This window comes from Salvelinus fontinalis, chromosome 2, assembly GCF_029448725.1.
Source record: "Salvelinus fontinalis isolate EN_2023a chromosome 2, ASM2944872v1, whole genome shotgun sequence".
Taxonomy (NCBI): Eukaryota; Metazoa; Chordata; class Actinopteri; order Salmoniformes; family Salmonidae; genus Salvelinus; species Salvelinus fontinalis.
In genome coordinates this window covers 98,834,082-98,843,546 of record NC_074666.1, presented here as the reverse complement: position 1 = coordinate 98,843,546, position 9,465 = coordinate 98,834,082, and the positions used below count along the sequence as shown (strand labels likewise).

General features: G+C 39.9%; 1 long non-coding RNA gene across 3 annotated transcripts; it reads right to left on the bottom strand.

Annotated features, from left to right (window-relative positions):
• Positions 1-263: 263 nt before the first annotated feature.
• On the bottom strand, positions 264-8,949 carry LOC129832668 (uncharacterized). Of its 3 annotated transcripts, none has more exons than XR_008755996.1 (4): positions 5,784-8,949; positions 5,579-5,703; positions 1,690-5,539; positions 264-1,650 (listed from the first exon to the last, which is right to left on the bottom strand). It is a non-coding gene; the product is annotated as an uncharacterized LOC129832668 (long non-coding RNA). The 3 variants fall into 3 exon arrangements; XR_008755995.1 differs by having other exon boundaries at positions 264-662; positions 788-1,650; positions 5,579-8,948; XR_008755994.1 differs by having other exon boundaries at positions 5,579-8,948.
• Between the last annotated feature and the right edge of the window lie 516 nt (positions 8,950-9,465).

Here is a 9,465-nt window from a genome sequence, read left to right as displayed (position 1 = left end):
AAGGGAGAGGGGGAGAGAAAGGGAGGGGGAGAGATGATGAGAGAGGAGGGGGAGGGTGGAGGAAGGGAGAGGGGGAGAGAGAAAGGGAGGTGGAGAGATGGTGACAGAGGAGGGGGAGGGAGGAGGAAGGGAGAGGGGGGGAGAAAGGGAGGGGGAGAGATGATGAGAGAGGAGGGGGAGGGTGGAGGAAGGGAGAGGGGGAGAGAGAAGGGGAGGTGGAGAGATGGTGAGAGAGGAGGGGGAGGGAGGAGGAAGGGAGAGGGGGGAGAGAAAGGGAGGTGGAGAGATGGTGAGAGAGGAGGGGGAGGGAGGAGGAAGGGAGAGGGGGAGAGAAAGGGAGGTGGAGAGATGGTGAGAGAGGAGGGGGAGGGAGGAGGAAGGGAGAGGGGGAAAGAGAAGGGGAGGTGGAGAGATGGTGACAGAGGAGTGGGAGGGAGGAGGAAGCGAAAGGGGGAGAGAGGAGAGGAGGAGATGAGAGGAAGAGGAGGAAGAGAGGAGGAGAGGAGAGGAAGATTAATAGTAAGACACTGGTTACATAAACCTAATGACTAGACACTAGTAAGACACTGGTTACATAAACCTAATGACTAGACACTAGTAAGACACTGGTTACATAAACCTAACTAATGACTGGACACTAGTAAGACACTGGTTACATAAACCTGATGACTAGACACTAGTAAGACACTGGTTACATAAACCTAACTAATGACTGGACACTAGTTAGACACTGGTTATATAAACCTAACTAATGACTAGACACTAGTAAGACACTGGTTACATAAACCTAACTAATGACTGGACACTAGTAAGACACTGGTTACATAAACCTAACTAATGACTAGACACTAGTAAGACACTGGTTACATAAACCTAACTAATGACTGGACACTAGTAAGACACTGGTTACATAAACCTAACTAATGACTGGACACTAGTAAGACACTGGTTATATAAACCTAATGACTGGACACTAGTAAGATACTGGTTACATAAACCTAACTAATGACTGGACACTAGTAAGACACTGGTTATATAAACCTAATGACTGGACATTAGTAAGACACTGGTTACATAAACCTAACTAATGACTGGACACTAGTAAGACACTGGTTACATAAACCTAACTAATGACTGGACACTAGTAAGACACTGGTTACATAAACATAATGACTGGACACTAGTAAGACACTGGTTACATAAACCTTACTAATGACTGGACACTAGTAAGACACTGGTTACATAAACCTAATGACTAGACACTAGTAAGACACTGGTTACATAAACCTAATGACTGGACACTAGTAAGACACTGGTTACATAAACCTAACTAATGACTGGACACTAGTAAGACACTGGTTACATAAACCTGATGACTGGACACTAGTAAGACACTGGTTACATAAACCTGATGACTGGACACTAGTAAGACACTGGTTACATAATCCTAATGACTGGACACTAGTAAGACTCTGGTTACATAAACCTAACTAATGACTGGACACTAGTAAGACTCTGGTTAAATAAACCTAACTAATGACTGGACACTAGTAAGACACTGGTTACATAAACCTGATGACTGGACACTAGTAAGACACTGGTTACATAAACCTAATGACTAGACACTAGTAAGACACTGGTTACATAAACCTAATGACTGGAAACTAGTAAGACACTGGTTACATAAACCTAACTAATGACTGGACACTAGTAAGACACTGGTTACATAAACCTAATGACTGGACACTAGTAAGACACTGGTTACATAAACCTAAGTAATGACTGGACACTAGTAAGACACTGGTTACATAAACCTAATGACTAGACACTAGTAAGACACTGGTTACATAAACCTAACTAATGACTGGACCCTAGTAAGACACTGGTTACATAAACCTAACTAATGACTGGACACTAGTAAGACACTGGTTACATAAACCTGATGACTAGACACTAGTAAGACACTGGTTACATAAACCTAATGACTAGACACTAGTAAGACACTGGTTACATAAACCTGATGACTGGACCCTAGTAAGACACTGGTTACATAAACCTGATGACTGGACCCTAGTAAGACACTGGTTACATAAACCTGATGACTGGACACTAGTAAGACACTGGTTACATAATCCTAATGACTGGACACTAGTAAGACACTGGTTACATAAACCTAATGACTGGACACTAGTAAGACTCTGGTTACATAAACCTAACTAATGACTGGACACTAGTAAGACACTGGTTATATAAACCTGATGACTGGACACTAGTAAGACACTGGTTACATAAACCTAATGACTAGACACTAGTAAGACACTGGTTACATGAACCTAATGACTGGACACTAGTAAGACACTGGTTACATAAACCTAACTAATGACTGGACACTAGTAAGACACTGGTTACATAAACCTAATGACTAGACACTAGTAAGACACTGGTTACATAAACCTGATGACTGGACACTAGTAAGACACTGGTTACATAAACCTGATGACTGGACACTAGTAAGACACTGGTTACATAAACCTAATTACTGGACACTAGTAAGACACTGGTTACATAAACCTAAGTAATGACTGGACACTAGTAAGACACTGGTTACATAAACCTAATGACTAGACACTAGTAAGACACTGGTTACATAAACCTAACTAATGACTGGACCCTAGTAAGACATTGGTTACATAAACCTAACTAATGACTGGACACTAGTAAGACACTGGTTACATAAACCTAACTAATGACTGGACCCTAGTAAGACACTGTTTACATAAACCTAACTAATGACTGGACACTAGTAAGACACTGGTTACATAAACCTAATGACTGGACACTAGTAAGACACTGGTTACATAAACCTAACTAATGACTAGACACTAGTAAGACACTGGTTACATAAACCTAACTAATGACTGGACACTAGTAAGACACTGGTTACATAAACCTAACTAATGACTAGACACTAGTAAGACACTGGTTACATAAACCTAACTAATGACTGGACACTAGTAAGACACTGGTTACATAAACCTAATGACTAGACACTAGTAAGACACTGGCTACATAAACCTAACTAATGACTGGACACTAGTAAGACACTGGTTACATAAACCTAATGACTAGACACTAGTAAGACACTGGTTACATAAACCTAATGACTAGACACTAGTTAGACACTGGTTACATAAACCTAATGACTAGACACTAGTAAGACACTGGTTACATAAACCTAATGACTAGACACTAGTAAGACACTGGTTACATAAACCTAACTAATGACTAGACACTAGTAAGACACTGGTTACATAAACCTAACTAATGACTGGACACTAGTAAGACACTGGTTACATAAACCTAATGACTAGACACTAGTAAGACACTGGTTACATAAACCTAACTAATGACTAGACACTAGTAAGACACTGGTTACATAAACCTAACTAATGACTAGACACTAGTAAGACACTGGTTACATAAACCTAACTAATGACTGGACACTAGTAAGACACTGGTTACATAAACCTAATGACTAGACACTAGTAAGACACTGGTTACATAAACCTAACTAATGACTAGACACTAGTAAGACACTGGTTACATAAACCTAATGACTAGACACTAGTAAGACACTGGTTACATAAACCTAACTAATGACTAGACACTAGTAAGACACTGGTTACATAAACCTAAATAATGACTGGACACTAGTAAGACACTGGTTATATAAACCTAACTAATGACAAGACACTAGTAAGACACTGGTTATATAAACCTAACTAATGACTGGACACTAGTAAGACACTGGTTACATAAACCCAACTAATGACTAGACACTAGTAAGACACTGGTTACATAAACCTAACTAATGACTAGACACTAGTAAGACACTGGTTACATAAACCTAATGACTAGACACTAGTAAGACACTGGTTACATAAACCTAACTAATGACTAGACACTAGTAAGACACTGGTTACATAAACCTAACTAATGACTGGACACTAGTAAGACTCTGGTTACATAAACCTAATGACTAGACACTAGTAAGACACTGGTTACATAAACCTAATGACTAGACACTAGTAAGACACTGGTTACATAAACCTAATGACTAGACACTAGTAAGACACTGGTTACATAAACCTAATGACTGGACACTAGTAAGACACTGGTTACATAAACCTAACTAATGACTGGACACTAGCAAGACACTGGTTACATAAACCTAATGACTACACACTAGTAAGACACTGGTTACATAAACCTAATGACTAGACACTAGTAAGGCACTGGTTACATAAACCTAATGACTAGACACTAGTAAGACTCTGGTTATATAAACCTAACTAATGACTGGACACTAGTAAGACACTGGTTACATAAACCTAACTAATGACTAGACACTAGTAAGACACTGGTTACATAAACCTAATGACTGGACACTAGTAAGACACTGGTTACATAAACCTAACGAATGACGAGACACTAGTAAGACACTGGTTACATAAACCTAATGACTGGACACTAGTAAGACACTGGATACATAAACCTAACTAATGACTGGACACTAGTAAGACACTGGTTACATAAACCTAATGACTGGACACTAGTAAGACACTGGTTACATAAACCTAATGACTGGACACTAGTAAGACACTGGTTACATAAACCTAACTAATGACTAGACACTAGTAAGACACTGGTTACATAAACCTAACTAATGACTGGACACTAGTAAGACACTGGTTACATAAACCTAATGACTAGACACTAGTAAGACACTGGTTACATAAACCTAACTAATGACTGGACACTAGTAAGACACTGGTTACATAAACCTAATGACTAGACACTAGTAAGACACTGGTTACATAAACCTAATGACTAGACACTAGTAAGACACCGGTTACATAAACCTAACTAATGACTGGACACTAGTAAGACACTGGTTACATAAACCTAATGACTAGACACTAGTAAGACACTGGTTACATAAACCTAACTAATGACTGGACACTAGTAAGACACTGGTTACATAAACCTAATGACTGGACACTAGTAAGACACTGGTTACATAAACCTAATGACTGGACACTAGTAGGACACTGGTTACATAAACCTAACTAATGACTAGACACTAGTAAGACACTGGTTACATAAACCTAATGACTAGACACTAGTAAAACACTGGTTACATAAACCTAATGACTAGACACTAGTAAGACACTGGTTACATAAACCTAACTAATGACTAGACACTAGTAAGACACTGGTTACATAAACCTAACTAATGACTGGACACTAGTAAGACACTGGTTACATAAACCTAATGACTAGACACTAGTTAGACACTGGTTACATAAACCTAACTAATGACTGGACACTAGTAAGACACTGGTTATATAAACCTAACTAATGACTGGACACTAGTAAGACACTGGTTACATAAACCTTTTGACTAGACACTAGTAAGACACTGGTTACATAAACCTAACTAATGACTGGACACTAGTAAGACACTGGTTACATAAACCTAATGACGGGACACTAGTAAGACACTGGTTACATAAACCTAACTAATGACTGGACACTAGTAAGACACTGGTTATATAAACCTAACTAATGACTAGACACTAGTAAGACACTGGTTACATAAACCTAATGACTGGACACTAGTAAGACACTGGTTACATAAACCTAATGACTAGACACTAGTAAGACACTGGTTACATAAACCTAACTAATGACTGGACACTAGTAAGACACGTTACATAAACCTAACTAATGACTGGACACTAGTAAGACACTGGTTACATAAACCTAATGACTGGACACTAGTAAGACACTGGTTACATAAACCTAATGACTAGACACTAGTAAGACACTGGTTACATAAACCTAATGACTAGACACTAGTAAGACACTGGTTACATAAACCTAATGACTAGACACTAGTAAGACACTGGTTACATAAACCTAATGACTGGACACTAGTAAGACACTGGTTACATAAACCTAATGACTAGACACTAGTAAGACACTGGTTACATAAACCTAATGACTAGACACTAGTAAGACACTGGTTACATAAACCTAATGACTAGACACTAGTAAGACACTGGTTACATAAACCTAATGACTGGACACTAGTAAGACACTGGTTACATAAACCTAACTAATGACTGGACACTAGTAAGACACTGGTTACATAAACCTAATGACTAGACACTAGTAAGACACTGGTTACATAAACCTAATGACTAGACACTAGTAAGACACTGGTTACATAAACCTAATGACTGGACACTAGTTAGACACTGGTAACATAAACCTAATGACTGGACACTAGTAAGACACTGGTTACATAAACCTAACTAATGACTAGACACTAGTAAGTCACTGGTTACATAAACCTAATGACTAGACACTAGTAAGACACTGGTTACATAAACCTAATGACTGGACACTAGTAAGACCAAAGGAGGGTGGTGCTTGGAATCATTGTTCTTCCTCTGTCAACCATGGTTACCTGCAAAGGAAACACGTGCCGTCATCATTGCTTTGCACAAAAAGGGCTTCACAGGCAAGGATATTGCTGCCAGTAAGATTGCACCTAAATCAACCATTTATCGGATCATCAAGAACTTCAAGGAGAGCGGTTCAATTGTTGTGAAGAAGGTTTCAGGGCGCCCAAGAAAGTCCAGCAAGCGCCACGACCGTCTCCTAAAGTTGATTCAGCTGCGTGATCGGGGCACCACCAGTACAGAGCTTGCTCAGGAATGGCAGCAGGCAGTTGTGAGTCCATCTGCACTCACAGTGAGGCAAAGCCTTTTAGAGGATGGCCTGGGGTCAAGAAGGGCAGCAAAGAAGCCACTTCTCTCCAGGAAAAACATCAGGGACAGACTGATATTCTGCAAAAGGTACAGGGATTGGACTGCTGAGGACTGGGGTAAAGTCATTTTCTCTGATGAATCCCCTTTCCGATTGTTTGGGGCATCCGGAAAAAAGCTTGTCCGGAGAAGACCAGGTGAGCGCTACCATCAGTCCTGTGTCATGCCAACAGTAAAGCATCCTGAGACCATTCACGTGTGGGGTTGCTTCTCAGCCAAGGGAGTGGGCTCACTCACAATTTTGCCTAAGAACACAGCCATGAATAAAGAATGGTACCAACACATCCTCCGAGAGCAACATCTCCCAACCATCCAGGAACAGTTTGGCGACGAACAATGCCTTTTCCAGCATGATGGAGCACCTTGCCATAAGGCAAAGTGGTAACTAAGTGGCTCGGGGAACAAAACATCGATATTTTGGGTCCATGGCCAGGAAACTCCCCAGACCTTAATCCCATTGAGAACGTGTGGTCAATCCTCAAGAGTCGGGTGGACAAACAAAACCCCACAAATTCTGACAAACTCCAAGCATTGATTATGAAAGAATGGGCTGCCATCAGTCAGGATGTGGCCCAGAAGTTAATTGACAGCATGCCAGGGCGGATTGCAGACGTCTTGAAAAAGAAGGGTCAACACTGCAAATATTGACTCTTTGCATCAACTTCATGTAATTGTCAATAAAAGCCTTTGACACTTTATGAAATGCTTGTAATTATACTTCAGTATTCCATAGTAACATCTGACAAAAATATCTAAAGACACTGAAGCGGCAGACTTTGTGGAAATGTATATTTGTGTCATTCTCAAAACGTTTGGCCGCGACTGTACATAGTCCATCTGTAAATAGCCCATCCAATCTACCTACCTCATCCCCATATTGTTCTTATTTACTTTGCTGCTCTTTTGCACACCAGTATAACTATAATGACATCACAATACCCCATAATGACATCACAATACCCCCCACACCAGTATCTCTATAATGACATCACAATACCCCATAATGACATCACAATACCCCCCACACCAGTATCTCTACTTGCACATCATCATCTGCTCATCTATCACTCCAGTGTTAATCTGCTAAATTGTAATTACTTTGCTACTGTGGCCTATTTATTGCCTTACCTCCTCCCGTCATTTGCACACACTGTATATAGACTTTTCTACTGTATTATTGACTGGTATGTTTTGTTTATTCCATGTGTAACTCTGTGTTGTTGTTTGTGTCGAACTGCTTTGCTTTATCTTGGCCAGGTCGCAGTTGTAAATGAGAACTTGTTCTCAACTAGTCTACCTGGTTAAATAAAGGTGAAATAAATTAATAAAATAAATAAAAAACGGACCCCACCTTACTGAATTATTGACCTCTGCCTGCCCTGACCCTGAGCCTGCCTGCCTGTACCTTACCCCACCTTACTGAATTACTGACCCCTGCCTGCCTTTGACCTGTCGTTTGCCTACCCCCCGTTTTAGAAACAAACATTTGGTTTCTTCGACACCGTCTGCATCTGGGTCCTGAAACGTGATATTAATCATGTTCACATATTGCTTTATTCATCATGTATATCCTGTAATCTACCGTGTTCTAATGCCACTCCGACATCTCTCAATCTAATATTTATATATTTATTAATTACATTATTTTACTTTCAGATGTGTGTGTGTGTGTGTGTGTGTGTGTGTGTGTGTGTGTGTGTGTGTGTGTGTGTGTGTGTGTGTGTGTGTGTGTGTGTGTGTGTGTGTGTGTGTGTGTGTGTGTGTGTATTGTTGTGAATTGTTAGATACTACTGCACTGTCGGAGTTAGGAACACCAAGCATTTCACTACACCCGCAATAACATCTGATAAATATGTGGACCAATCACATCTGATAAATATGTGGACCAATCACATCTGATAAATATGTGGACCAATCACATCTGATAAATATGTGGACCAATAACATCTGATAAATATGTGGACCAATAACATCTGATAAATATGTGGACCAATCACATCTGTTAAATATGTGGACCAATCACATCTGATAAATATGTGGACCAATCACATCTGATAAATATGTGGACCAATCACATCTGATAAATATGTGGACCAATAACATCTGATAAATATGTGGACCAATCACATCTGATAAATATGTGGACCAATCACATCTGATAAATATGTGGACCAATAACATCTGATAAATATGTGGACCAATCACATCTGATAAATATGTGGACCAATCACATCTGATAAATATGTGGACCAATCACATCTGATAAATATGTGGACCAATCACATCTGATAAATATGTGGACCAATCACATCTGATAAATATGTGGACCAATAACATTTGATTTGATGTATTAGACTCAGAGTCTGTATTACTGATGATACAGGAGAGCGTCTATTAACCACATTAGACCCAGAGTCTGTGTTGCTGATGAGGAGTCTGTATTACTGATGAGGAGTCTGTATTACTGATGAGGAGTCTGTATTACTGATGTGTGTGTGTGTGTGTGTGTGTGTGTGTGTGTGTGTGTGTGTGTGTGTGTGTGTGTGTGTGTGTGTGTGTGTGTGTGTGT